The following is a 26,426-nucleotide window of genomic DNA, read 5'->3' on the forward strand; positions in this document are numbered from 1 at the left end:
CTTGCTTTTCTTTTTCAGTCTTGCTTTTCTATTTTAGTCTTGGTTTTCCCTTTCAGTCTTGCTTTTCCCTTTCACTGCTGCACTTCCCTTTCTCTGCTGCTTTTCCCATTCACTGCTGCTTTTCCCATTCACTGCTGCTGTTCCCCTTTAGTCTTGCTTTTACCATTCACTACTGCTTTTCTCTTTCTCTGCTGCTTTTCCCTTTTATTCTTGCTTTTCACTTTAACTCGTGCTTTTCCCTTTTATTCTTGCTTTTCCCTTTTAGTCTTTCTTTTCCCTATTAGTCCTGCTTTTCCCTTTCACTGCTGCTTTTCCCATTCACTGCTGCTCTTCCCTTTCACTGCTTCTCTTCCCTTTCACTGCTGCTCTTCCCTTTCACTGCTGCTCTTCCCTTTCACTGCTGCTATTCCCTTTCACTGCTGCTTTTCCCTTTCACTGCTGCTTTTCCCTTTCACTGCTGCTTTTCCCTGTTAGTCTTGTTTTTCCCTTTCACTGCTGCTTTTCCCTTTCACTGCTGCTTTTCCTTTTTATTCTTGCTTTTCCCTTTCACTGCTGCTCTTCCCTTTCACTGCTGCTTTCCCCCTTCACTGCTGCTTTTCAATTTCACTGCTGATTTTCCCTTTTAGTCTTGCTTTTCTTTTTCAGTCTTGCTTTTCCCTTTCACTGCTGCTTTTCCTTTTCACTGCTGCTCTTCCCTTTCACTGCTGCTTTTCCCTTTTAGTCTTGATTTTCCCTTTCACTCGTGCTTTTCCCTTTTAGTCTTGCTTTTCCCTTTCACTCGTGCTTTTCCTTTTTAGTCCTGCTTTTCCCTTTCACTGCTGCTCTTCCCTTTCACTGCTGCTCTTCCCTTTCACTGCTGCTCTTCCCTTTCACTGCTGATTTTCCCTTTTAGTCTTGCTTTTTTTTTCAGTCTTGCTTTTCCCTTTTAGTCTTTCTTTTCTCTTTTAGTTCTGCTTTTCCCTTTCACTGCTACTTTTCCATTTCTCTGCTGCTTTTCCCTTTCTCTGCTGCTTTTCCCTTTCTCTGCTGGTTTTCCCATTCACTGCTGCTTTTCCCTTTCACTCGTGCTTTTCATTCTTAGTCCTGCTTTTCCCTTTCACTGCTGCTTTTCCCATTCACTGCTGCTCTTCCCTTTCACTGCTGCTCTTCCCTTTCACTGCTGCTCTTCCCTTCACTGCTACTCTTCCCTTTCATTTCTGCATTTCCCTTTCACTGCTGCTTTTCCCTTTCAGTGCTGCTTTTCCTTTTCACTGCTGCTTTTCCCTTTCACTGCTGCTCTTCCCTTTCACTTCTGCACTTCCCTTTCTCTGCTGCTTTTCCCTTTCTCTGCTGCTTTTCCCTTTCTCTGCTACGTTTCCCTTTCACTCCTGCTTTTCCCATTCACTGCTGCTTTTCTCTATTCACTGCTGCTCTTCCCTTTCACTTCTGCACTTCCCTTTCACTCCTGCTTTTCCCATTCACTGCTTCTTTTCCCATTCACTGCTGCTGTTCCCTTTTAGTCTTGCTTTTCCCTTTCACTAGTGCTTTTCTGTTTTAGTCCTGCTTTTCCCTTTCTCTGTTTATTTTCCCATACACTTCTGTTTTCCCTTTCACTGCTGCTCTTCCCTTTCACTGCTGCTCTTTCCTTTCACTGCTGCTCTTCCCTTTCACTGCTGATTTTCCCTTTTAGTCTTGCTTTTCTTTTTCAGTATTGCTTTTCCCTTTTAGTCTTTCTTTTCCCTTTTAGTCCTGCTTTTCCCTTTCACTGCTAATTTTCCCTTTCACTACTACTTTTCCCATTCACTGCTGCTTTCCCCTTTTTCTGCTGCTTTTCCCTTTCTCTGCCGCTTTTCCCTTTCTCTGCTGCTTTTCCCTTTCTCTGCTGGTTTTCCCTTTCGCTGCTGCTCTTCCATTTCACTGCTGCTTTTCCCTTTCACTGCTGCTTTTCCCTTTCACTGCTGCTCTTCCCTTTCACTGCTGCTCTTCTTTTTCACTGCTGCTCTTCCCTTTCACTGCTGCTCTTCCCTTTCACTGCTGATATTCCTTTCACTGCTGCTTTTCCCTTTCACTGCTGCTTTTCCCTTTCACTGCTGCTCTTCCCTTTCACTTCTGCACTTCACTTTCTCTGCTGCTTTTCCCTTTCTTTGCTACTTTTCCCATTCACTGCTGCTTTTCCCATTCACTGCTGCTTCTACCTTTCACTGCTGCTCTTGCCTTTCACTACTGCTTTTCCCGTTCTCTGCTGCTTTTCCCTTTTATTCTTGCTTTTCCCTTTCACTAGTTCTTTTCCCTTTTAGTCCTGCTTTTCCCTTTCACTGCTCCTTTTCCCATTCACTGCTGCTCTTCCCTTTCACTGCTGCTCTTCCCTTTCACTGCTGCTCTTCCCTTTCACTGCTGCTCTTCCCTTTCATTGCTGCTCTTCCCTTTCATTGCTTCTTTTCCCTTCCCCTGCTGCTTTTCCCTTCCCCTGCTGTATTCCCTTTCACTGCTGCTTTTCCTTTTTATTCTTGCTTTTCCCTTTCACTGCTGCTTTACACTTTCACTGCTGCTTTTCCCTTTCACTGCTGATATTCCCTTTCTCTGCTGCTTTTCCCTTTCACTGCTGATTTTCCCTTTTAGTCTTGCTTTTCTTTTTCAGTCTTGTTTTTCCATTTCAGTCTTGCTTTTCCCTTTCAGTCTTGCTTTTCTCTTTCTGTCTTGCTTTTCCCTTTTAGTCTTGCTTTTCCCTTTTATTCTTGCTTTTCCCATTTAGTCTTGCTGTTCCTTTTCACTGCTGCACTTCCCTTTCACTGCTGCTCTTCTCTTTCACTGCTGCTTTTCCATTTCATTGCAGATTTTCCCTTTCACTGCTGCTTTTCACTTTCACTGCTGCTTTTCACTTTCACTGCTGGTTTTCCCTTTCACTGCTGCTTTTCCGTTTTATTCTTGCTGTTCCCTTTCACTGCTGCTCTTCCCTTTCACTGCTGCTCTTCTCTTTCACTGCTGCTTTTCCATTTCATTGCAGATTTTCCCTTTCACTGCTGCTTTTCACTTTCACTGCTGCTTTTCCCTTTCACTGCTGATTTTCCCATTCACTGTTGCTTTTCCCTTTCACTGCTGATTTTCCCTTTTAGTCTTGCTTTTCCCTATCACTGCTGCTTTTCCCTTTTAGTCCTGCTCTTCCCTTTCAGTCTTGCTTTTCCCTTTCACTGCTGCTCTTCCCTTTCATTGCTGCTCTTCCCTTTCACTGCTGCTCTTCTCTTTCACTGCTGCTTTTCAATTTCATTGCAGCTTTTCCCTTTCACTGCTGCTTTTCCATTTTAGTCTTGCTTTTCACTTTTAGACCAGCTTTTCCATTTCACTGCTGCATTTCCCTTTCACTGCTGCTTTTCCCTTTCACTTCTGTATTTCCCTTTCACTGCTGCTTTTCCCTTTCACTTCTGGTTTTCCCTTTTAGTCTTGGTTTTCCCTTTCACTGCTACTCTTCCCTTTCATTGCTGCATTTCCCTTTCACTGCTGCTTTTTATTTTTAGTGCTGCATTTCCCTTTCACTGCTGCTTTTTCCTTTCACAGCTGCTTTACCCTTTCACTGCTGCTTTTCCCTTTTACTCTTGCTTTTCCTTTTCACTGCCGCTCTTCCCTTTCACTTCTGCACTTCCCTTTCTCTGCTGCGTTTCCCTTTCTCTGCTGCTTTTCCCTTTCTCTGCTGCTTTTCCCTTTTATTCTTGCTTTTCTCTTTCACTAGTGCTTTTCCCTTTTAGTCCTGCTTTTCCCTTTCACAGCAGCTCTTCCCTTTCACTGCTGCTCTTCCCTTTCATTGCTGCTCTTCCCTTTAACTGATGATTTTCCCTTTCACTTCAGCTTTTCACTTTCACTTCTGCTTTTCCCTTTCACTGCTGCTTTACTCTTTCACTGCTGCTTTTCCCTTTCACTTCTGCTTTTCACTTTTAATCTTGCTTTTCACTTTCACTGCTGCTTTTCCCTTTTAGTCTTGCTTTTCCCTTTTAGTCTTGCTTTTCCCTTTAACTGCTGCTCTTCCCTTTCACTGCTGCTTTTCCCTTTCACTGCTGCTTTTCCCTTTCACTGCTGATTTTCCCTTTTAGTCTTGCTTTTCTTTTTCAGTCTTGTTTTTCCCTTTCAGTCTTACTTTTCCCTTTCAGTCTTGCTTTTCCCTTTTAGTCTTGCTTTTCCCTTTTATTCTTGCTTTTCCCTTTTAGTCTTGCTTTTCCCTTTCACTGCTGATTTTCCCATTCACTGCTGCTTTTCCCTTTCAGTGCTGCTTTTCCCTTTTGGTCTTGCTTTTCCCTTTTAGTCTTTCTTTTCCCTTTTAGTCCTGCTTTCCCTTTCACTGCTGCTTTTCCCATTCACTGCTGCTCTTCCCTTTCACTGCAGCTCTTCCCTTTCACTGCTGCTCTTCCCTTTCACTGCTGCTCTTCCCTTTCACTGCTGCTCTTCTCTGTCACTGCTGCTTTTCCATTTCATTGCAGCTTTTCCCTTTCACTGCTGCTTTTCCCTTTTAGTGCTGCTTTTCCCTTTCACTGCTGCTTTTCCCTTTCACAGCTGCTTTACCCTTTCACTGCTGCTTTTACCTTTTAGTCTTGCTTTTCCCTTTTAGTCTTGCTTTTCCCTTTCACTGCTGCTTTTCCCTTTCACAGCTGCTTTACCCTTTCACTGCTGCTTTTACCTTTTAGTCTTGCTTTTTCCTTTTAGTCTTGCTTTTCCCTTTCACTGCTGCTTTTCTCTTTCACTGCTGCTTTTCCTTTTTATTCTTGCTTTTCCCTTTCACTGCTGCTTTACCCTTTCACTGCTGCTTTTCCATTTTAGTCTTGCTTTTCCCTTTCACTGCTGCTTTTCCTATTTAGTCCTGCTTTTCCCTTTCTCTGCTGCTTTTCCCTTTTAGTCTTGCTTTTCCCTTTCTCTGGTGCTTTTCCCTTTTAGTCTTGCTTTTCCCTTTTAGTCTTTCTTTTCCCATTTAGTCCTGCTTTTCCCTTTCACTGCTGCTTTTCCCATTCACTGCTGCTCTTCCCTTTCAGTCTTGCTCTTCGCTTTCACTGCTGTTCTTCCCTTTCACTGCTGCTCTTCCCTTTCACTGCTGCTCTTCTCTGTCACTTCTGCTTTTCCATTTCATTGCAGCTTTTCCCTTTCACTGCTGCTTTTCCCTTTTAGTGCTGCTTTTCCCTTTCACTGCTGATTTTCCCTTTCACTGCTGCTTTTCCCTTTCACTGCTGCTTTTCCCTTTCACTGCTGGTTTTCCCTTTCACTGTGCGTTTCCCTTTTAGTCTTGCTTTTCCCTTTCACTGCTGCTTTTCACTTTTAGTCTTGCTTTTCACTTTCACTGCTGCTTTTCCCTTTTAGTCTTGCTTTTCCTTTTCACTGCTGCTTTTCCCTTTCACTTCTGTTTCTGCCTTTTAGTCTTCCTTTTCTTTTTCCCTGCTTTTTTTCCCTTTCGCTGCTGCTCTTCCATTTCACTGCTGCTTTTCCCTTTCACTGCTGCTTTTCCCTTTCACTGCTGCTTTTCCCTTTCACTGCTGCTCTTCCCTTTCACTGCTGCTCTTCTCTTTCACTGCTGCTTTTCCATTTCATTGCAGCTTTTCCTTTTCACTGCTGCTTTTCCCTTTCACTGCTGCTTTTCCCTTTCACTGCTGATTTTCCCTTTTCACTGCTGGTTTTCCCTTTCACTGCTGATTTTCTATTTTAGTCTTGCTTTTCTTTTTCAGTCTTTTTTTTCCCTTTCAGTCTTGCTTTTCCCTCTCAGTCTTGCTTTAGCCTTTCAGTCTTGCTTTTCACTTTTAGTCTTGCTTTTCCTTTTTATTCTTGCTTTTCCCTTTTATTCTTGCTTTTCCCTTTTAGTCTTGCTTTTCCCTTTCTCTGCTGATTTTCCCATTCACTGCTGCTTTTCCTATTCACTGCTGATTTTCCCTTTTAGTCTTGCTTTTCACTTTCACTGCTGCTTTTCCCTTTTAGTCCTGCTTTTCCCTTTCTCTGCTGCTTTTCCCTTTTAGTCTTGCTTTTCCCTTTTAGTCTTTCTTTTCCCTTTTAGTCCTGCTTTTCCCGTTCACTGCTGCTTTTCCCATTCACTGCTGCTCTTCCCTTTCAGTCTTGCTTTTCCCTTTCACTGCTGCTCTTCCCTTTCACTGCTGCTCTTCCCTTTCACTGTTGCTCTTCCCTTTCACTGCTGCTCTTCTCTGTCACTGCTGCTTTTCCATTTCATTGCAGATTTTCCCTTTCACTGCTGCTTTTCCCTTTAAGTCCTGCTTTTCCCTTTTACTGCTGCTTTTCCCTTTCAATGCTGCTTTTCCCTTTTAGTCTTGCTTTTCCCTTTTAGTCTTGCTTTTCCCTTTCACTGCTGCTTTTCCCTTTCACTGCTGCTCTTCCATTTCAATGCTGCTTTTCTCTTTCACTGCTGCTTTTCCTTTTTATTCTTGCTTTTCCCTTTCACTGCTGCTTTACCCTTTCACTGCTGCTTTTCCCTTTCACTGCTGCTTTTCTTTTTATTCTTGCTTTTCCCTTTCACTGCTGCTTTACCCTTTCACTGCTGCTTTTCCCTTTCACTGCTGCTTTTCTTTTTATTCTTGCTTTTCCCTTTTACTGCTGCTTTTCCCTTTCAGTCTTGCTTTTCCCTTTCAGTCTTGCTTTTCCCTTTTAGTCCTGCTTTTCCCTTTCTCTGCTGCTTTTCCCTTTTAGTCCTGCTTTTCCCTTTCACTGCTGTTTTTCCCATTCACTGCTGCTCTTCCCTTTCACTGCTGCTCTTCCCTTTCACTGCTGCTCTTCCCTTTCACTGCTGCTCTTCCCTTTCACTGCTGCTCTTCCCTTTCACTGCTGCTCTAACCTTTCACTGCTGCTCTTCCCTTTCATTTCTGCATTTCCCTTTCACTGCTGATATTCCCTTTCACTGCTGCTTTTCCCTTTTACTGCTGCTTTTCCCTTCCCCTGCTGCTTTTCCCTTCCCCTGCTGTATTCCCTTTCTCTGCTGCTTTTCCCTTTTAGTCTTGCTTTTCCCTTTCACTCTTGCTTTTCCCTTTTAGTCTTGCTTTTCCCTTTTAGTCTTTCTTTTTCCATTTAGTCCTGCTTTTCCCTTTCACTGCTGCTTTTCCCATTCACTGCTGCTCTTCCCTTTCAGTCTTGCTGTTCCCTTTCACTGCTGCTCTTCCCTTTCACAGCTGCTCTTCCCTTTCACTGCTGATCTTCCCTTTCACTGCTGCTCTTCCCTTTCACTGCTGCTCTTCCCTTTCACTGCTGCTCTTCCCTTTCACTGCTGCTCTTCTCTTTCACTGCTGCTCTTCCCTTTCATTTCTGCATTTCCCTTTCACTGCTGATATTCCATTTCACTGCTGCTTTTCCCTTTCTCTGCTGCTTTTACCTTTCTCTGCTACTGTTCCCATTCACTGCTGCTTTTCCCATTCACTGCTGCTGTTCCCTTTTAGTCTTGCTTTTCCCTTTCACTACTGCTTTTCCCTTTCTCTGCTGCTTTTCCCTTTTATTCTTGCTTTTCCCTTTCACTATTGCTTTTCCCTTTTAGTCCTGCTTTTCCCTTTCACTGCTCCTTTTCCCTTTCACTGCTGCTCTTCCCTTTCACTGCTTCTCTTCCCTTTAACTGCTGCTCTTCCCTTTCACTGCTGCTCTTCCCTTTCACTGCTGCTCTTCCCTTTAACTGCTGCTCTTCCCTTTTACTGCTGCTCTTCCCTTTCACTGCTGCTCTACCCTTTCACTGCTGCTCTTCCCTTTCACTGCTACTCTTCCCTTTCATTTCTGCATTTCCCTTTCACTGCTGATATTCCCTTTCACTGCTGCTTTTCCCTTTCACTGCTCCTTTTCCCTTCCCCTGCTGCTTTTCCCTTCCCCTGCTGTATTCCCTTTCACTGCTGCTTTTCCTTTTTATTCTTGCTTTTCCCTTTCACTGCTGCTTTACCCTTTCTCTGCTGCTTTTCCCTTTCACTGCTGATTTTCCCTTTTAGTCTTGCTTTTTTTTATCAGTCTTGTTTTTCACTTTCAGTCTTGCTTTTCCCTTTCAGTCTTGCTTTTCCCTTTCTGTCTTGCTTTTCCCTTTTAGTCTTTCTTTTCCCTTTTAGTCCTGCTTTTCGCTTTCACTGCTGCTTTTCACATTCACTGCTGCTCTTCCCCTTCACTGCTTCTCTTCCCTTTCACTGCTGCTCTTCCCTTTCACTGCTGCTCTTCCCTTTCAATGCTGCTCTTCTCTGTCACTGCTGCTTTTCCATTTCATTGCAGCTTTTCCCTTTCACTGCTGCTTTTCCCTTTTAGTCTTGCTTTTCCCTTTTAGTCTTGCTTTTCCCTTTCACTGCTGCTTTACCCTTTCACTGCTACTTTTCTCTTTCACTGCTGCTTTTCCTTTTTATTCTTGCTTTTCCCTTTCACTGCTGCTTTACCCTTTCACTGCTGCTTTTCCATTTTAGTCTTGCTTTTCCCTTTCACTGCTGCTTTTCCCTTTTACTGCTGCTTTTCCCTTTCACTGCTGCTTTTCCCTTTCACTGTTGCTTTTCCCTTTCACTGCTGCTTTTCCCTTTCACTGCTGATTTTCCATTTTAGTCTCGCTTTACTTTTTCAGTCTTGTTTTTTTTCCTTTCAGTCTTGCTTTTGCCTTTCAGTCTTGCTTTTCCCTTTCAGTCTTGCTTTTCCTTTTTAGTCTTGCTTTTCCTATTTATTCTTGCTTTTCCCTTTTATTCTTGCTTTTCCAATTCACTGCTGCTTTTCCCATTCACTGCTGCTTTACCCTTTCACTGCTGATTTTCTCTTTCACTGCTGCTTTTCCTTTTTATTCTTCCTTTTCCCTTTCACTGCTGCTTTTCCCTTTCACTGCTGCTCTTCCCTTTCACTGCTGCTCTTCTCTTTCACTGCTGCTTTTCCATTTCATTGCAGCTTTCCCCTTTCACTGCTGTTTTTCCCTTTCACAGCTGCTTTACCTTTTCACTGCTGCTTTTCCCTTTTAGTCTTGCTTTTCCCTTTTAGTCTTGCTTTTCCCTTTCACTGCTGCTTTACCCTTTCACTGCTTCTTTTCCCTTTCACTGCTGCTTTTCCTTTTTATTCTTGCTTTTCCCTTACACTGCTGCTTTTCCCTTTTAGTCTTGCTTTTCTTTTTCAGTCTTGTTTTTCCCTTTCAGTCTTGTTTTTCCCTTTCATTCTTGCATTTCCCTTTCAGTCTTGCTTTTCCCTTTTAGTCTTGCTTTTCCGTTTCACTGCTGATTTTCCCATTCTCTGCTGCTTTTCCCATTCTCTGCTGCTTTTCCCTTTTAGTCTTGCTTTTCCCTTTCTCTGGTGCTTTTCCCTTTTAGTCTTGCTTTTCCCTTTTAGTCTTTCTTTTCCCTTTTAGTCCTGCTTTTCCCTTTCACTGCTTCTTTTCCCATTCACTGCTGCTCTTCTTTTTCAGTCTTGCTTTTCCCTTTCACTGCTGCTCTTCCCTTTCACTGCTGCTCTTCCCCTTCACTGCTGCTCTTCTCTGTCACTGCTGCTTTTCCATTTCATTGCAGCTTTTCCCTTTCACTGCTGCTTTTCCCTTTTAGTGCTGCTTTTCCCTTTCACTGCTGCTTTTCCCTTTCACTGCTGCTTTTCACTTTTAGTCTTGCTTTTCACTTTCACTGCTGCTTTTCCCTTTTAGTCTTGCTTTTCCCTTTTAGTCTTTCTTTTCCCTTTTAGTCCTGCTTTTCCCGTTCACTGCTGCTTTTCCCATTCACTGCTGCTCTTCCCTTTCAGTCTTGCTTTTCCCTTTCACTGCTGCTCTTCCCTTTCACTGCTGCTCTTCCCTTTCACTGTTGCTCTTCCCTTTCACTGCTGCTCTTCTCTGTCACTGCTGCTTTTCCATTTCATTGCAGATTTTCCCTTTCACTGCTGCTTTTCCCTTTAAGTCCTGCTTTTCCCTTTTACTGCTGCTTTTCCCTTTCAATGCTGCTTTTCCCTTTTAGTCTTGCTTTTCCCTTTTAGTCTTGCTTTTCCCTTTCACTGCTGCTTTTCCCTTTCACTGCTGCTCTTCCATTTCAATGCTGCTTTTCTCTTTCACTGCTGCTTTTCCTTTTTATTCTTGCTTTTCCCTTTCACTGCTGCTTTACCCTTTCACTGCTGCTTTTCCCTTTCACTGCTGCTTTTCTTTTTATTCTTGCTTTTCCCTTTCACTGCTGCTTTACCCTTTCACTGCTGCTTTTCCCTTTCACTGCTGCTTTTCTTTTTATTCTTGCTTTTCCCTTTTACTGCTGCTTTTCCCTTTCAGTCTTGCTTTTCCCTTTCAGTCTTGCTTTTCCCTTTTAGTCCTGCTTTTCCCTTTCTCTGCTGCTTTTCCCTTTTAGTCCTGCTTTTCCCTTTCACTGCTGTTTTTCCCATTCACTGCTGCTCTTCCCTTTCACTGCTGCTCTTCCCTTTCACTGCTGCTCTTCCCTTTCACTGCTGCTCTTCCCTTTCACTGCTGCTCTTCCCTTTCACTGCTGCTCTAACCTTTCACTGCTGCTCTTCCCTTTCATTTCTGCATTTCCCTTTCACTGCTGATATTCCCTTTCACTGCTGCTTTTCCCTTTTACTGCTGCTTTTCCCTTCCCCTGCTGCTTTTCCCTTCCCCTGCTGTATTCCCTTTCTCTGCTGCTTTTCCCTTTTAGTCTTGCTTTTCCCTTTCACTCTTGCTTTTCCCTTTTAGTCTTGCTTTTCCCTTTTAGTCTTTCTTTTTCCATTTAGTCCTGCTTTTCCCTTTCACTGCTGCTTTTCCCATTCACTGCTGCTCTTCCCTTTCAGTCTTGCTGTTCCCTTTCACTGCTGCTCTTCCCTTTCACAGCTGCTCTTCCCTTTCACTGCTGATCTTCCCTTTCACTGCTGCTCTTCCCTTTCACTGCTGCTCTTCCCTTTCACTGCTGCTCTTCCCTTTCACTGCTGCTCTTCTCTTTCACTGCTGCTCTTCCCTTTCATTTCTGCATTTCCCTTTCACTGCTGATATTCCATTTCACTGCTGCTTTTCCCTTTCTCTGCTGCTTTTACCTTTCTCTGCTACTGTTCCCATTCACTGCTGCTTTTCCCATTCACTGCTGCTGTTCCCTTTTAGTCTTGCTTTTCCCTTTCACTACTGCTTTTCCCTTTCTCTGCTGCTTTTCCCTTTTATTCTTGCTTTTCCCTTTCACTATTGCTTTTCCCTTTTAGTCCTGCTTTTCCCTTTCACTGCTCCTTTTCCCTTTCACTGCTGCTCTTCCCTTTCACTGCTTCTCTTCCCTTTAACTGCTGCTCTTCCCTTTCACTGCTGCTCTTCCCTTTCACTGCTGCTCTTCCCTTTAACTGCTGCTCTTCCCTTTTACTGCTGCTCTTCCCTTTCACTGCTGCTCTACCCTTTCACTGCTGCTCTTCCCTTTCACTGCTACTCTTCCCTTTCATTTCTGCATTTCCCTTTCACTGCTGATATTCCCTTTCACTGCTGCTTTTCCCTTTCACTGCTCCTTTTCCCTTCCCCTGCTGCTTTTCCCTTCCCCTGCTGTATTCCCTTTCACTGCTGCTTTTCCTTTTTATTCTTGCTTTTCCCTTTCACTGCTGCTTTACCCTTTCTCTGCTGCTTTTCCCTTTCACTGCTGATTTTCCCTTTTAGTCTTGCTTTTTTTTATCAGTCTTGTTTTTCACTTTCAGTCTTGCTTTTCCCTTTCAGTCTTGCTTTTCCCTTTCTGTCTTGCTTTTCCCTTTTAGTCTTTCTTTTCCCTTTTAGTCCTGCTTTTCGCTTTCACTGCTGCTTTTCACATTCACTGCTGCTCTTCCCCTTCACTGCTTCTCTTCCCTTTCACTGCTGCTCTTCCCTTTCACTGCTGCTCTTCCCTTTCAATGCTGCTCTTCTCTGTCACTGCTGCTTTTCCATTTCATTGCAGCTTTTCCCTTTCACTGCTGCTTTTCCCTTTTAGTCTTGCTTTTCCCTTTTAGTCTTGCTTTTCCCTTTCACTGCTGCTTTACCCTTTCACTGCTACTTTTCTCTTTCACTGCTGCTTTTCCTTTTTATTCTTGCTTTTCCCTTTCACTGCTGCTTTACCCTTTCACTGCTGCTTTTCCATTTTAGTCTTGCTTTTCCCTTTCACTGCTGCTTTTCCCTTTTACTGCTGCTTTTCCCTTTCACTGCTGCTTTTCCCTTTCACTGTTGCTTTTCCCTTTCACTGCTGCTTTTCCCTTTCACTGCTGATTTTCCATTTTAGTCTCGCTTTACTTTTTCAGTCTTGTTTTTTTTCCTTTCAGTCTTGCTTTTGCCTTTCAGTCTTGCTTTTCCCTTTCAGTCTTGCTTTTCCTTTTTAGTCTTGCTTTTCCTATTTATTCTTGCTTTTCCCTTTTATTCTTGCTTTTCCAATTCACTGCTGCTTTTCCCATTCACTGCTGCTTTACCCTTTCACTGCTGATTTTCTCTTTCACTGCTGCTTTTCCTTTTTATTCTTCCTTTTCCCTTTCACTGCTGCTTTTCCCTTTCACTGCTGCTCTTCCCTTTCACTGCTGCTCTTCTCTTTCACTGCTGCTTTTCCATTTCATTGCAGCTTTCCCCTTTCACTGCTGTTTTTCCCTTTCACAGCTGCTTTACCTTTTCACTGCTGCTTTTCCCTTTTAGTCTTGCTTTTCCCTTTTAGTCTTGCTTTTCCCTTTCACTGCTGCTTTACCCTTTCACTGCTTCTTTTCCCTTTCACTGCTGCTTTTCCTTTTTATTCTTGCTTTTCCCTTACACTGCTGCTTTTCCCTTTTAGTCTTGCTTTTCTTTTTCAGTCTTGTTTTTCCCTTTCAGTCTTGTTTTTCCCTTTCATTCTTGCATTTCCCTTTCAGTCTTGCTTTTCCCTTTTAGTCTTGCTTTTCCGTTTCACTGCTGATTTTCCCATTCTCTGCTGCTTTTCCCATTCTCTGCTGCTTTTCCCTTTTAGTCTTGCTTTTCCCTTTCTCTGGTGCTTTTCCCTTTTAGTCTTGCTTTTCCCTTTTAGTCTTTCTTTTCCCTTTTAGTCCTGCTTTTCCCTTTCACTGCTTCTTTTCCCATTCACTGCTGCTCTTCTTTTTCAGTCTTGCTTTTCCCTTTCACTGCTGCTCTTCCCTTTCACTGCTGCTCTTCCCCTTCACTGCTGCTCTTCTCTGTCACTGCTGCTTTTCCATTTCATTGCAGCTTTTCCCTTTCACTGCTGCTTTTCCCTTTTAGTGCTGCTTTTCCCTTTCACTGCTGCTTTTCCCTTTCACTGCTGCTTTTCACTTTTAGTCTTGCTTTTCACTTTCACTGCTGCTTTTCCCTTTTAGTCTTGCTTTTCCTTTTCACTGCTGCTTTTCCCTTTCACTGCTGCTCTTCCCTTTCACTGCTGCTTTTCACTTTCACTGCTGCTTTTCCCTTTTACTGCTGCTTTTCCCTTTCACTGCTGCTTTTCCCTTTCACTGCTGCTTTTCCCTTTCACTGCTGCTTTTCCCTTTCACTGCTGATTTTCCATTTTAGTCTCGCTTTACTTTTTCAGTCTTGTTTTTTTTCCTTTCAGTCTTGCTTTTGCCTTTCAGTCTTGCTTTTCCCTTTCAGTCTTGCTTTTCATTTTTAGTCTTTCTTTTCCTATTTATTCTTGCTTTTCCCTTTTAGTCTTGCTTTTCCAATTCACTGCTGCTTTTCCCATTCACTGCTGCTCTTCCCCTTCCCTGCTGCTCTTCCCTTTCACTGCTGCTCTTCCCTTTCACTGCTGCTCTTCCCTTTCCCTGCTGCTCTTCCCTTTCACTGCTGAGTTTCCCATTCCCTGCTGCTTTTCCCTTTCACTGCTGTTTTTCCCTTTTAGTTTTGCTATTCCCTTTCACTGCTGCTTTTCCCTTTCATTTCTGCTTTTCCCTTTTAGTGCTTCTTTTCCCTTTCACTGTGGCTTTTCCCTTTCATTGCTGCTTTTCCCTTTTTACTGCTGCTTTTCCCTTTCACTGCTGATTTTCCCTTTTAGTCTTCCTTTTCTTTTTCAGTCTTGCTTTTCCCTTTTATTCTTGCTTTTCCCTTTTAGTCTTGCTTTTCCTTTTCACTGCTGCTTTTCCCTTTCACTGCTGCTCTTCCCTTTCACTGCTGCTTTTCCCTTTCACTACTGCCTTTCCCATTCACTGCTGCTCTTCTCTTTCACTGCTGCTCTTCCCTTTCACTGCTTCTCTTCCCTTTCACTGCTGCTCTTCCCTTTCACTGCTGCTTTTCCCTTTTAGTGCTGCTTTTCCCTTTGACAGCTGCTTTACCCTTTCACTGCTGCTTTTCCCTTTCACTGCTGCTTTTCCCTTTCACTGCTGCTTTTCCCTTTTACTGCTGCTTTTCCCTTTCACTGCTTCTTTTCCTCTTCATTGCCGATTTTCCCTTTCACTGCAGCTTTTCCCTTTCACTGCTGCTTTCCAGTTTCACTGCTGCTTTTCCCTTTTAGTCTTGCTTTACCCTTTCACTCTTGCTTTTCCCTTTTAGTCTTCCTTTTCCCTTTTAGTCTTCCTTTTCCCTTTTAGTCTTGCTTTTCCCTTTTAGTCTTGGTTTTCCCTTTCATTCCTGCTTTTCCCATTCACTGCTGCTTTTCCCTTTTAGTCTTGCTTTTCCCTTTTAGTCTTGCTTTTCCCTTTCACTGCTGTTTTCCCATTCATTGCTCCTCTTCCCCTTCACTGCTGCTCTTCCCTTTCACTGCTGCTCTTCCCTTTCACTGCTGCTCATCCCTTTCATTGCTGCTCTTCCCTTTCATTGCTGCTTTTCCCATTCACTGCTCCTCGTCCCCTTCACTGCTGCTCATCCCTTTCATTGCTGCTCTTCCCTTTCATTGCTGCTTTTCCCTTTCACTGCTGATTTTCCCTTTCACTGCTGCTTTTCCCTTTCACTGCTGTTTTTCCCTTTTAGTCTTGCTTTTCCCTTTCACTGCTGCTTTCCCCTTTCACTCTTGCTTTTCCCTTTTATTCTTGCTTTTCCCTTTTAGTCTTGCTTTTCCTTTTAATCATGCTTTTCCCTTTTAGTCTTGCTTTTCCCTTTTAGTCTTGCTTTTCCCTTTCACTTCTGCTTCTCCCTTTTACTTCTGCTTTTCCCTTTCACTGCTGCTTTTCCCTGTTAGTCTTGTTTTTCCCATTCACTGCTGATTTTCCCTTTTCACTGCTGATTTTCCATTTCACTGCTGCTTTTCCCTTTCACTGCTGCTTTTCCCTTTCACTGCTGCTTTTCCCTTTTAGTTTTGCTTCTCCCTTTCACTGCTGCTTTCCCCTTTCACTGCTGCTTTTCAATTTCACTGCTTTTCCCTTTTAGTCTTGCTTTTCTTTTTCAGTCTTGCTTTTCTCTTTTTGTCTTGCTTTTCCCTTTCATTCTTGCTTTTCCCTTTCACTGCTGCTTTTCCTTTTCACTTCTGCTTTTCCCTTTCACTGCTGCTTTTCCCTTTCACTGCTGCTTTTCCCTTTTAGTTTTGCTTCTCCATTTCACTGCTGCTTTCCCCTTTCACTGCTGCTTTTCAATTTCACTGCTGATTTTCCCTTTTAGTCTTGCTTTTCCCTTTTATTCTTGCTTTTCCCTTTTAGTCTTGCTTTTCCCTTTTAGTCTTGCTTTTCCCTTTTAGTCTTGATTTTCCCTTTCACTGCTGCTTTTCCCTTTCACTTCTGCTTTTCCCTTTCACTGCTGCTTTTCCCTTTCACTTCTGCTCTTCCCTTTCAGTCTTGCCTTTCCCTTTTAGTCTTGCTTTTCCCTTTTTATCTTGCTTTTTCCTTTCACTGCTGCTTTTCCCTTTTAGTCTTGATTTTCCCTTTTAGTCTTGCTTTTCCCTTTTAGTCTTGCTTTTCCCTTTTAGTCTGGATTTTCCCTTTTAGTCTTGCTTTCCCCTTTCACTGCTGCTTTTCCCTTTCACTGCTGCTTTTCCCTTTCACTGCTGCTCTTGCCTTTCACTTCAGCTCTTCCCTTTCACTACTGCCTTTCCCTTTCACTGCAGCTCTTCCCTTTAACTGCAGCTCTTCCCTTTCACTGCTGCTCTTCCCTTTCACTGCTGCTTTTCCCATTCACTGCTGCTCTTCCCCTTCATTGCTTCTCTTCCCTTTCACTGCTGCTCTTCCCTTTCACTGCTGCTCTTCCCTTTCACTGCTGCTTTTCCCTTTCACTGCTGTTTTTCCCTTTCACTGCTGCTCTTCCCTTTCATTGCTGCTCTTCTCTTTCATTGCTGCTTTTCCCTTTCACTGCTGATATTCCCTTTCACTGCTGCTTTTCCCTTTCACTGCTGTTTTTCCCTTTTAGTCTTGCTTTTCCCTTTCACTGCTGCTTTTCCATTTCACTTCTGCTTTTCCCTTTCACTGCTGCTTTTCCCTGTTAGTCTTGTTTTTCCCTTTCACTGCTGATTTTCCCTTTCACTGCTGCTTTTCCCTTTTAGTTTTACTTCTCCCATTCACTGCTGCTTTTCCCTTTCACTGCTGCTTTTTCCTTTCACTGCTGCTTTTCCCTTTTAGTCTTCCTTTTCCATTTTAGTCTTGCTATTCACTTTTAGTCTTGCTTTTCCCTTTTATTTTATGTTTTTCCCTTTCACTGCTGCTTTTCCTTTTCACTGCTGCTTTTCCCTTTCCCTGCTACTTTTCCCTTTCACTGCTGCTCTTCCCTTTCACTTCAGCTCTTCCCTTTCACTGGTTCTTTTCCTTTTTATTCCTGCTTTTCCCTTTCACTGCTGCTTTTCCCTTTCACTGCTGCTTTTCCTTTTTATTCTTGTTTTTCCCTTTCACTGCTGCTTTTCCCTTTCACTGCTACTTTTCACTTTCACTGCTGCTTTTCCCTTTACCTGCTGATTTTCCCTTTTAGTCTAGCTTTTCTTTTTCTGTCTTGTTTATCCCTTTCAGTCTTGCTTTTCACTTTCAGTCTTGCTTTTCCCTTTTAGTCTTGCTTTTGCCTTTTAGTCTTGCTTTTCCCTTTTAGTCTTGCTTTTCCCTTTCACTGCTGCTTTTCCGTTTCACTGCAGCTCTTCTTATTCACTGCTGCTTTTCCCTTTCTCTGCTGCTTTTCCGATTCACTGCTGCTTTTCCCTTTCACTGGTGCTTTTCCCTTTCTCTGCTGCTTTTCCCTTTTAGTCTGGATTTTCCCTTTTAGTCTTGATTTTCCCTTTTAGTCTTGCTTTTCCCTTTCACTGCTGTTTTCCCATTCACTGCTCTTCTTCCCCTTCACTGCTGCTCTTCCCTTTCACTGCTGCTCTTCCCTTTCACTGCTGCTCTTCCCTTTCACTTCTGCTTTTCCTCTTCACTGCTGATTTTCCCTTTCACTGCTGCAATTACCTTTCACTGCTGTTTTTCCCTTTTAGTCTTGCTTTTCCCTTGTAGTCTTGCTTTTCCCTTTTAGTCTTGCTTTTCCCTTTTAGTCTTGCTTTTCCCTTTTAGTCTTGGTTTTCCCTTTCACTGCTGCTTTTCCCTTTCACTGCTGCTTTTCCCATTCACTGCTGCTTTTCCCTTTTAGTCTTGCTTTTCCCTTTTAGTCTGGATTTTCCAGTTTATTCTTGCTTTTCCCTTTTAGTCTTGATTTTCCCTTTTAGTCTTGCTTTTCCCTTTCACTTCAGCTCTTCACTTTCATTGCTGCTTTTCCCTTTCACTGCTGATTTTCCCGTTCAGTGCTGCTTTTCCCTTTAACTGCTGATTTTCTCATTCAGTGCTGTTTTTCCCTTTCAGTCTTGCTTTTCCCTTTCACTGCTGCTTTTCCCTTTCACTGCTGCTTTTCCCTTTCACTGCAGCTTTTCCCTTTCACTGCTGCTTTTCCCTTTCACTGCTGCTTTTCCCATTCACTGCTGCTTTTCCCATTCAATGCTGTTTTCACTTTCACTGCTGCTTTTCCCTTTTAGTCTTTCTTTTCCCTTTCACTGGTGCTTTTCCCTTTTAATCTTGCTTTTCCCTTTTAGTCTTTCTTTTCCATTTTAGTCCTGCTTTTCCCTTTCACTGCTGCTTTTCCCATTCACTGCTGCTCTTCCCTTTCAGTCTTCCTCTTCCCTTTCACTGCTGCTCTTCCCTTTCACTGCTGCTTTTCCATTTCATTGCTGCATTTTTCTTTCACTGCTGCTTTTCCCTTTTAGTGCTGCTTTTCCCTTTCACTGCTGCTTCTCCCTTTCACAGCTGCTTTACCCTTTCACTGCTGCTTTTTTCTTTTTAGTCTTGCTTTTCCCTTTCACTGCTGCTTTTCCCTTTCACTTCTGATTTTCCTCTTCACTGCTGATTTTCCCTTTCACTGCTGCATTTCCCTTTCACTATTGCTCTTGCCTTTCACTGCTGCTTTCCTGTTTCACTGCTGCTTTTCCCTTTCACTGCTGCTTTTCACTTTTAGTCTTGCTTTTCCCTTTCTCTGCTGCTTTTCCCTTTTAGTCTTGCTTTTCCCTTTTAGTCTGGATTTTCCCTTTTAGTCTTGCTTTTCCCGTTTAGTCTTGCTTTTCCCTTTTAGTCTTGATTTTCCCTTTTAGTCTTGCTTTTCCCTTTCACTGCTGCTTTTCCCCTTCACTGCAGCTCTTCCCTTACACTGCTGCTTTTCCCTTCCCCTGCTGCTTTTCCCTTCCCCAGTTGCTTTTCCCTTCCCCCGCTGCTTTTCTCTTTCACTGCTGCTTTTCCCATTAACTGCTGCTTTTCCCATTCACTGCTCTTTTCCCTTTCACTGCTGATTTCCTTTTTAGTCTTGCTTTTCCCTTTCACTTGTGCTTTTCCCTTTTAGTCTTGCTTTTTCCTTTTAATCTTGCTTTTCCCTTTTAGTCTTGCTTTTCCCTTTTAGTCTTGCTTTTGCCTTTCACTGCTGCTTTTCCCATTCATTGCTGCTCTTCCCTTTCATTGCTTCTTTTCCCTTTCACTGCTGATTTTCCCTTTCACTGCTGCTTTTCCCTTTCACTGCTGCTTTTCCCTTTCACTGCATCTTTTCCCTTTCACTGCTGCTTTTCCCTTTCACTGCTGCTTTTCCTTATAATTCTTGCTTTTCCCTTTCACTGCTGCTTTTCCTTTTCACTACTGCTTTTCCCTTTCACTGCTGCTTTTACTTTTTAGTCTTGCTTTTCCCTTTCACTCGTGCTTTTCCCTTTTAGTCTTGCTTTTTCCTTTTAGTCTTGCTTTTCCCTTTTAGTCTTTCTTTTCCCTTTCACTGCTGTTTTCCCATTCACTGCTCCTCTTCCCCTTCACTGCTCCTCTTCCCCTTCACTGCTGCTTTTCCCTTTCACTACTGCTTTTCCATTTTAGTCTTCCTTTTCCCTTTCACTGCTGACTTCCCCTTTCACTGCTGCTTTTCCCTTTCACTGCTGCTTTTCCATTTTAGTCTTGCTTTTCCCTTTCACTGCTGCTTTTCCCTTTTAGTCCTGCTTTTACCTTTCACTGCTGCTTTTCCCTTTTAGTCTTGCTTTTCCCTTTTAGTCTTGCTTTTCCCTTTTATTCTTGCTTTTCCACTTTATTCTTGCTTTTCCCTTTTAGTTTTGCTTTTCCCTTTCACTGCTACGTTTCCCTTTCACTGCTTCTTTTCCCTTTTAGTCTTGCTTTTACATTTCACTGCTGCTTTTCCCTTTTAGTCTTCCTTTTCCTTTTTAGTCTTGCTTTTCCCTTTTAGTCTTGCTTTTCCCTTTTAGTCTTGCTTTTCCCATTCACTGCTACGTTTCCCTTTCTCTGCTGCTTTTCCCATTCACTGCTGCTTTTCCCTTTTAGTCTTGCTTTTCCCTTTCTCTGCTGCTTTTCCCTGTCACTGCTGCTTTCCCTTTTAGTCTTGCTTTTCCCTTTCACTGCTACATTTCCCTTTCACTGCTGCTTTTCCCTTTTAGTCTTGCTTTTCCATTTCACTGCTGCTTTTCCCTTTTAGTCTTGCTTTTCCCTTTTAGTCTTGCTTTTCTCTTTTAGTCTTGCTTTTCCCTTTTAGTCTTGCTTATCCCTTTTAGTCTTGCTTTTCCCTTTGAGTTCTGCTTTTCACTTTCAGTCTTGATTTTCCCTTTTAGTCTAGCTTTTCCCTTTCCCTGCTGCTTTTCCCTTTTAGTCTTGCTTTTCCCTTTTAGTCTTGCTTGTCCCTTTTAGTCTTGCTTTTCCCTTTTAGTCTTGCTTTTCCCTTTTATATTTGCTTTTCCCTTTTATTCTTGCTTTTCCCTGTTAGTCTTGCTTTTCTCTTTCACTGCTGCTTTTCCCATTCACTGCTGCTTTTCCATTTTATTCTTGCTTTTTCCTTTCACTGCTGCTTTTCCCTTTCACTGCTGATTTCCCTTTTAGTCTTCCTTTTCCCTTTCACTGCTGCTTTTCCCTTTTAGACTTCCTTTCCCCTTTCACTGCTGCTTTTCCCTTTCACTACTGCTTTTCCCTTTTAATCTTGCTTGTCCTTTTTTGTCTTGCTTTTCCCTTTTAGTCTTGCTTTTCCCTTTTATTCTTGCTTTTCCCTTTCACTGCTGCTTTTCCCTTTCACTACTGCTTTTCCCTTTTAGTCCTGCTTTTCTCTTATAGTCTTGCTTTTCCCTTTTAGTCTTGCTTTTCCCTTTCACTGCTGCTTTTCCCTCTTAGTCTTGCTTTTACCTTTTAGTCTTGCTTTTCCCTTTTATTCTTGCTTTTCCCTTTTAGTCTTGCTTTTCCCTTTTAGTCTTGCTTTTCCCTTTCACTGCTGCTTTTCCCTTTTACTGCTGCTTTTCCATTTTAGTCTTCCTTTTCTGTTTTATTCTTCCCTTTCCCTTGTAGTCTTGCTTTTCCCTTTTAGTCTTGTTTTTCCCTTTTAGTCTTGATTTTCCCTTTTAGTCTTGCTTTTCCCTTTTAGTCTTGCTTTTCCCTTTTATTCTTGATTGTCCCTTTCACTGCTGCTTTTCCCTTTTGTGTCTTGCTTTTCCCTTTCACTGCTGCTTTTCCCTTTTAGTCTTGCTTTTCCCTTTCAGTGCTGCTTTTCCCTTTTAGTCTTGCTTTTCCCTTTTAGTCTTGCTTTTCCCTTTTATATTTGCTTTTCCCTTTTATATTTGCTTTTCCCTTTTAGTCTTGCTTTTCCCTCTTAGTCTTGGTTTTCCCTTTCACTGCTGCTTTTCCCTTTCACTGCTGCTTTTCCCTTTTAGTCTTGCTTTTCCCTTTTAGTCTTGCTTATCCCTTTCACTGCTGCTTTTCCATTTTATTCTTGCTTTTCCCTTTCACTGCTGCTTTTCCCTTTCACTGCTGCTTTTCCCTTTTAGTCTTCCTTTTCCCTTTCACTGCTACTTTTCCCTTTCACTGCTGCTTTTCCCTTTCACTGCTGCTTTTCCCTTTCACTGCTGCTTTTCCCTTTCACTGCTGCTTTTCCCTTTCACTGCTGCTTTTCCCTTTTAATCTTGCTGATTTCCTTTTTTGTCTTTCTTTTCCCTTTTAGTCTTGCTTTTCCCTTTTATTCTTGCTTTTCCCTTTCACTGCTGCTTTTCCCTTTCGCTGCTGCTTTTCCATTTTAGTCTTGCTTTTCCCTTTCACTGCTGCTTTTCCCTTTTAGTCTTGCTTTTACCTTTCACTGCTGCTTTTCCCTTTTAGTCTTCCTTTTCCCTTTTAGTCTTGCTTTTCCCTTTCACTGCTGCATTTCCCTTTCTCTGCTGCTTTTCCCATTCACTGCTGCTTTTCCTTTTAGTCTTGCTTTTCCCTTTCCCTGCTGCTTTTCCCTTTTAGTCTTGCTTTTCCCTTTTAGTCTTGCTTTTCCCTTTTATTCTTGCTTTTCCCTTTTAGTCTTGCTTTTCCCTTTTAGTCTTGATTTTCCCTTTCACTGCTGCTTTTCCCTTTCACTGCTGCTTTTCCCTTTTAGTCTTCCTTTTCCCTGTCACTTCTGATTTTCCCTTTCACTGCTGCTTTTCCCTTTTATTCTTCCTTTTCCCTTTCACTGCTGATTTTCCCTTTCACTGATGCTTTTCTTTTTTAGTCTTGTTTTTCTCTTTCACTGCTGCTTTTCCTTTTCACTGCTCCTTTTCCCTTTCACTGCTGCTTCTCCCTTTCACTGCTGCTTTTCCCTTTCAGTCTTGCTTTTCCCTTTTAGTCTTGCTTTTCCCTTAAACTGCTGCTTTTCCGTTTTAGTCTTGCTTGTCCTTTTTTGTCTTGCTTTTCCCTTTTAGTCTTGCTTTTCACTTTTAGTTTTGCTTTTCCCTTTTAGTCTTGCTTTTCCCTTTCCCTGCTGCTTTTCCATTTTAGTCTTGCTTTTCCCTTTCCCTGCTTCTTTTCCCTTTTAGTCTTGCTTTTCCCTTTTAGTCTTGCTTTTCCCTTTCACTGCTGCATTTCCCTTTCTCTGCTGCTTTTCCCATTCACTGCTGCTTTTCCCTTTTAGTCTTGCTTTTCCCTTTCCCTGCTCTTTTTCCCTTTTAGTCTTGCTTTTCCCTTTTAGTCTTGCTTTTCCCTTTTATTCTTGCTTTTCCCTTTTAGTCTTGCTTTTCCCTTATAGTCTTGATTTTCCCTTTCACTGCTGCTTTTCCCTTTCACTGCTGCTTTTCCCTTTTAGTCTTCCTTTTCCCTGTCACTGCTGATTTTCCCTTTCACTGCTGCTTTTCCCTTTTAGTCTTCCTTTTCCCTTTCACTGCTGATTTTCCCTTTCACTGATGCTTTTCTTTTTTAGTCTTGTTTTTCTCTTTCACTGCTGCTTTTCCTTTTCACTGCTGCTTTTCCCTTTCACTGCTGCTTCTCCCTTTCACTGCTGCTTTTCCCTTTCAGTCTTGCTTTTCCCTTTTAGTCTTGCTTTTCCCTTAAACTGCTGCTTTTCCGTTTTAGTCTTGCTTGTCCTTTTTTGTCTTGCTTTTCCCTTTTAGTCTTGCTTTTCACTTTTAGTTTTGCTTTTCCCTTTTAGTCTTGCTTTTCCCTTTCCCTGCTGCTTTTCCATTTTAGTCTTGCTTTTCCCTTTCCCTGCTTCTTTTCCCTTTTAGTCTTGCTTTTCCATTTTAGTCTTGCTTTTCCCTTTTCCCTGCTTCTTTTCCCTTTTAGTCTTGCTTTTCCCTTTTAGTCTTGCTTTTCCCTTTTAGTCTTGATTTTCCCTTTCACTGCTGCATTTCCCTTTCTCTGCTGCTTTTCCCATTCACTGCTGCTTTTCCATTTTAGTCTTGCTTTTCCCTTTCCCTGCTGTTTTTCCCTTTTAGTCTTGCTTTTCCCTTTTAGTCTTGCTTTTCCCTTATAGTCTTGATTTTCCCTTTCACTGCTGCTTTTCCCTTTCACTGCTGCTTTTCCCTTTTAGTCTTCCTTTTCCCTGTCACTGCTGATTTTCCCTTTCACTGATGCTTTTCCCTTTTAGTCTTCCTTTTCCCTTTCACTGCTGATTTTCCCTTTCACTGATGCTTTTCTTTTTTAGTCTTGTTTTTCTCTTTCACTGCTGCTTTTCCTTTTCACTGCTGCTTTTCCCTTTCACTGCTGCTTCTCCCTTTCACTGCTGCTTTTCCCTTTCACTACTGCTTTTCCCTTTTAGTCCTGCTTTTCTCTTATAGTGTTGCTTTTCCCTTTTAGTCTTGCTTTTCCCTTTCACTGCTGCTTTTCCCTCTTAGTCTTGCTTTTACCTTTTAGTCTTGCTTTTCCCTTTTAGTCTTGCTTTTCCCTTTTAGTCTTGCTTTTCCCTTTTAGTCTTGCTTTTCCCTTTCACTGCTGCTTTTCCCTTTTACTGCTGCTTTTCCATTTTAGTCTTCCTTTTCTGTTTTATTCTTCCCTTTCCCTTTTAGTCTTGCTTTTCCCTTTTAGTCTTGTTTTTCCCTTTTAGTCTTGATTTTCCCTTTTAGTCTTGCTTTTCCCTTTTAGTCTTGCTTTTCCCTTTTATTCTTGCTTTTCCCTTTTAGTCTTGCTTTTCCCTTATAGTCTTGATTTTCCCTTTCACTGCTGCTTTTCCCTTTCACTGCTGGTTTTCCCTTTTAGTCTTCCTTTTCCCTGTCACTGCTGATTTTCCCTTTCACTGCTGCTTTTCCCTTTTAGTCTTCCTTTTCCCTTTCACTGCTGATTTTCCCTTTCACTGATGCTTTTCTTTTTTAGTCTTGTTTTTCTCTTTCACTGCTGCTTTTACCTTTTAGTCTTGCTTTTCCCTTTTATTCTTGCTTTTCCCTTTTAGTCTTGCTTTTCCCTTTTAGTCTTGCTTTTCCCTTTCACTGCTGCTTTTCCCTTTTACTGCTGCTTTTCCATTTTAGTCTTCCTTTTCTGTTTTATTCTTCCCTTTCCCTTTTAGTCTTGCTTTTCCCTTTTATTCTTGTTTTTCCCTTTTAGTCTTGATTTTCCCTTTTAGTCTTGCTTTTCCCTTTTAGTCTTGCTTTTCCCTTTTATTCTTGATTGTCCCTTTCACTGCTGCTTTTCCCTTTTGTGTCTTGCTTTTCCCTTTCACTGCTGCTTTTCCCTTTTAGTCTTGCTTTTCCCTTTCAGTGCTGCTTTTCCCTTTTAGTCTTGCTTTTCCCTTTTAGTCTTGCTTTTCCCTTTTATATTTGCTTTTCCCTTTTATATTTGCTTTTCCCTTTTAGTCTTGCTTTTCCCTCTTAGTCTTGGTTTTCCCTTTCACTGCTGCTTTTCCCTTTCACTGCTGCTTTTCCCTTTTAGTCTTGCTTTTCCCTTTTAGTCTTGCTTTTCCCTTTCACTGCTGCTTTTCCATTTTATTCTTGCTTTTCCCTTTCACTGCTGCTTTTCCCTTTCACTGCTGCTTTTCCCTTTTAGTCTTCCTTTTCCCTTTCACTGCTACTTTTCCCTTTCACTGCTGCTTTTCCCTTTCACTGCTGCTTTTCCCTTTCACTGCTGCTTTTCCCTTTTAATCTTGCTGATTTCCTTTTTTGTCTTTCTTTTCCCTTTTAGTCTTGCTTTTCCCTTTTATTCTTGCTTTTCCCTTTCACTGCTGCTTTTCCCTTTCGCTGCTGCTTTTCCATTTTAGTCTTGCTTTTCCCTTTCACTGCTGCTTTTCCCTTTTAGTCTTGCTTTTACCTTTCACTGCTGCTTTTCCCTTTTAGTCTTCCTTTTCCCTTTAGTCTTGCTTTTCCCTTTCACTGCTGCATTTCCCTTTCTCTGCTGCTTTTCCCATTCACTGCTGCTTTTCCTTTTAGTCTTGCTTTTCCCTTTCCCTGCTGCTTTTCCCTTTTAGTCTTGCTTTTCCCTTTTAGTCTTGCTTTTCCCTTTTATTCTTGCTTTTCCCTTTTAGTCTTGCTTTTCCCTTTTAGTCTTGATTTTCCCTTTCACTGCTGCTTTTCCCTTTCACTGCTGCTTTTCCCTTTTAGTCTTCCTTTTCCCTGTCACTTCTGATTTTCCCTTTCACTGCTGCTTTTCCCTTTTATTCTTCCTTTTCCCTTTCACTGCTGATTTTCCCTTTCACTGATGCTTTTCTTTTTTAGTCTTGTTTTTCTCTTTCACTGCTGCTTTTCCTTTTCACTGCTCCTTTTCCCTTTCACTGCTGCTTCTCCCTTTCACTGCTGCTTTTCCCTTTCAGTCTTGCTTTTCCCTTTTAGTCTTGCTTTTCCCTTAAACTGCTGCTTTTCCGTTTTAGTCTTGCTTGTCCTTTTTTGTCTTGCTTTTCCCTTTTAGTCTTGCTTTTCACTTTTAGTTTTGCTTTTCCCTTTTAGTCTTGCTTTTCCCTTTCCCTGCTGCTTTTCCATTTTAGTCTTGCTTTTCCCTTTCCCTGCTTCTTTTCCCTTTTAGTCTTGCTTTTCCCTTTTAGTCTTGCTTTTCCCTTTTAGTCTTGCTTTTCCCTTTCACTGCTGCATTTCCCTTTCTCTGCTGCTTTTCCCATTCACTGCTGCTTTTCCCTTTTAGTCTTGCTTTTCCCTTTCCCTGCTCTTTTTCCCTTTTAGTCTTGCTTTTCCCTTTTAGTCTTGCTTTTCCCTTTTATTCTTGCTTTTCCCTTTTAGTCTTGCTTTTCCCTTATAGTCTTGATTTTCCCTTTCACTGCTGCTTTTCCCTTTCACTGCTGCTTTTCCCTTTTAGTCTTCCTTTTCCCTGTCACTGCTGATTTTCCCTTTCACTGCTGCTTTTCCCTTTTAGTCTTGCTTTTCCCTTAAACTGCTGCTTTTCCGTTTTAGTCTTGCTTGTCCTTTTTTGTCTTGCTTTTCCCTTTTAGTCTTGCTTTTCACTTTTAGTTTTGCTTTTCCCTTTTAGTCTTGCTTTTCCCTTTCCCTGCTTCTTTTCCCTTTTAGTCTTGCTTTTCCCTTTTAGTCTTGCTTTTCCCTTTTAGTCTTGCTTTTCCCTTTCACTGCTGCTTTTCCCTTTTAGTCTTGTTTTTCCCTTTTAGTTTTGATTTTCCCTTTTAGTCTTGCTTTTCCCTTTTAGTCTTGCTTTTCCCTTTTAGTCTTGATTGTCCCTTTCACTGCTGCTTTTCCCTTTTGTGTCTTGCTTTTCCCTTTCACTGCTGCTTTTCCCTTTTAGTCTTGCTTTTCCCTTTCACTGCTGCTTTTCCCTTTCACTGCTGCTTTTCCCTTTTAGTCTTGCTTTTCCCTTTTAGTCTTGCTTTTCCCTTTCACTGCTTGTTTTCACTTTTAGTCTTGCTTTTCCCTTTCACTGCTGCTTTTCCCTTTTATTCTTGCTTTTCCCTTTTAGTCCTGCTTTTCCCATTTAGTCTTGCTTTTCCCTTTCACTGCTGCTTTTCCCTTTTAGTCTTGCTTTTCCCTTTCACTGCTGCTTTTCCCTATCATGGTCTTGTAATTTTGTAATTTTGCTAT

The 26,426-nt window shown here is 42.1% G+C and overlaps 1 long non-coding RNA gene across 1 annotated transcript in view; it reads left to right on the forward strand.

The window, feature by feature from the left end:
- The window catches only part of LOC146755725 (uncharacterized), a 62,273-nt gene that overhangs the window by 34,616 nt on the left and 1,231 nt on the right, over positions 1–26,426 (forward strand). The gene's annotated exons all lie outside the window — the stretch shown is intronic.

Source organism: Coturnix japonica, chromosome 30 (assembly GCF_054131305.1).
Source record: "Coturnix japonica strain WE chromosome 30, WE-NBRP24, whole genome shotgun sequence".
In the NCBI taxonomy this organism is placed as follows: Eukaryota; Metazoa; Chordata; class Aves; order Galliformes; family Phasianidae; genus Coturnix; species Coturnix japonica.